Below are 2,632 nucleotides of genomic sequence, written 5' to 3' on the forward strand. Positions count from 1 at the left end.
TGCCTGTCACACTCTGAAGGTTTCCTGTGTGTATTCCAGTCACTTACTGGAAGTGCAGCTACCTGTCTGATGCTTGTCAGACACCATTGTGAGGCTGTGATTTAATATTTTTTTTAACTTCCAATTTTACATCTATTAAGGTTATACCATTCTGTATGCTGAGGATACAGTTTAATTATCATTACCTTCTCTGTTCACCTAAATAAGCTACAGACTAAGTATACAGGCAGGAGGATGAGCTGTGATCCCCTCTATTATAACTATGAAAGGAGTCGTGTGATTGTCAGTAACTGACAGGAGTGCTTGTATCCCTCAGCAGGCAGTTTCAGTGGTAGATCCATCAAGCAGCATCACAGAAACTGAGAATCTGATGAGAAACTGACTACATAACCCCAAGTAGATCAAAGTTGATCAGAACTCTGATCACATGGCCATCTGAGGGGGTGGGGGGGGGGGAGGATGGAAGTTCCAGGCTGCCACTAGGAGTCTCCCTGCCAGTTTCTCTGCAATCTATTCTGTCCTTGGGCACAGAGCTTCTTTAGCCTCTACCCCTGTTGTTAGTACCAAGAACACAGGGATGTTTTCATATCTTCACAGGCAGCATCCATGCACTAACAGGCTCCAGGCTGACAGATCTGCAGACAATGTGATAGCATCAGAGACTGGAGATGGTTGTTACAGCAGGTGTGTAAAGGAGAAGATGTAACAATTTCTCTACAGTGCCAACTGTTGGAAAGCAGCATTGCTGCAAGTCAATGTTAAAACTTTTAACAAGTCTTGTACCAATGAGTCGTAATTCTGAGCCAAAATCCAGGAGTCTTCGCCGAAAGAATAAAATATCCATCTTCATCAGTGTACAGTAGGTTTCTGGATCTGTTAATGAAAGGCCTATAGACTTGGATCAATAAGTGTATCGCTTCTCCTAAGGGAGAGCACCTAGAAGGTACAAGGAGACTTAGACCATGAATGCTCCTCTGGGAAATATGCAAGTAGCAAGATGGGACAATGCCTTTACAGCACCACCTTGTGGAAGGCAGCATTCCTGCAATTCAATGCCAGATTTTTTAACAAGCCTTGTACTAACGACCGGAAATTTTGAGCCAAAGCCAGAATCTTTCCAGAAGGAATACATGCATAGACAGTTGATTCAGGTGCTCGCCCCTCATCAGTGTGCGGCAGATTTGTGGAGATTTTGGCTTTGGCTCTAGCTCATAATTCCCAGTCATTGTTACAAGGCTTGTTAAAAGGTCAGACATTGACTTGCAGGAATGCTGCCTTCCAATAGGTGACACTGTAGAGGCATTGTTCCATCTTTCCATTTCCACATATGCAGGAACATTAGGAGGCGAGATGGGACTCGATCAAGCATACAGGTGATTTAGAAAGTAGGTTGGAGCTTGTCCTCCATATTGATGGGGAAGGAAGTTAAGGGTTAGAGGACGGAGTACCCGTGCAGAGGAGTTGCAGGCACTGTACGTTGAAGCTTTTTCTAATGTTGTTCTTGTTTTTGAAGAGTGACAAAGTCCTCAGAGAAGATGAGATGTGGGGGGAGAATCAGGAGCAGAAGGGGAGTTAAACATGTTAAAAACCTGTCTGGGGAGGTGGGAGAGGGAGGACAGGAGACTATTGAAGTAGAACGGTTTGTGCAGATTTGAAATGGAGGACAGCTTGTCGGTATGTTGTGAAGTCTCCCTTGAAGTAGGTTTTCTTCAAAAGCATCTCTGCAGTCCCGGAGGCTCTCCTCAGTTGGTTGTATAAATTGCATTCTTATTCTAAGGCTAAGCAATTAGTGACGTTTACATAAGATTTAGGCCAACTTCACATGGGCGAGTGCGATATTGGGCTGTGAAACTCACCAACACACGAGGTCTCAGATTTTTGTGTTTAAACCCCCTTCCATCGCTTCAGGGAAGTAGTTTTTAATTGGTAAACCTTGCATCACACTCACCTCACATGCCATACCCATTGAAAGCAGTAGGTGATGCGATGTGTTCACATGCCTCGATTTCCCCACCCCCTCCGCGGAAAAAAAACGAAGTCACTCGTGTATGACCCTATTCTAAAAAACGCAGTTCATAACCATACAAGATGTGTGTCCCGCAACACACATCTCATCTGGTTTTCCCGCCATGTAAAAACAGCCTTAGGGTCCCTAAAATTCTTGCAGTATGAGGTCAGCTTAGGGTGGGCAACAAGCCCACCTGAAAAGGACTTTATACAACCAGAAATTCAGGGACCACATCCTCTGTGTAAACCTGCGCACACTTTCTAAAGCCAAGTTTACAATGTTTTATATGGGGTGTAACAAGTATACATCCTTACACTGGCTATAATGTTGGTTCGCACACGCACACGCGTATAATATCTGTCTTGCACGTTTCTAGTGGTGTATAAATCCTGGAAGGTTGCACTCTATGGACCTGTGTTTTTCTTCAACCATGTAACTATGGAGTGATAGGATGTAACGGCATATGAAACCCATTATAAGAATTTCCTATTTACCAGACTTTTCTAGGCACGTAGCCCAGCATCAAATTATAACAGATGGCCAAATATAAAAATTGATGTACACAATAGCAGAATACACCTATAAACAGCAGGAAGAGGAAAATGAAAACCACTACAGACGAGG

Source organism: Eleutherodactylus coqui, chromosome 2, assembly GCF_035609145.1.
Source record: "Eleutherodactylus coqui strain aEleCoq1 chromosome 2, aEleCoq1.hap1, whole genome shotgun sequence".
Classification (NCBI taxonomy): Eukaryota; Metazoa; Chordata; class Amphibia; order Anura; family Eleutherodactylidae; genus Eleutherodactylus; species Eleutherodactylus coqui.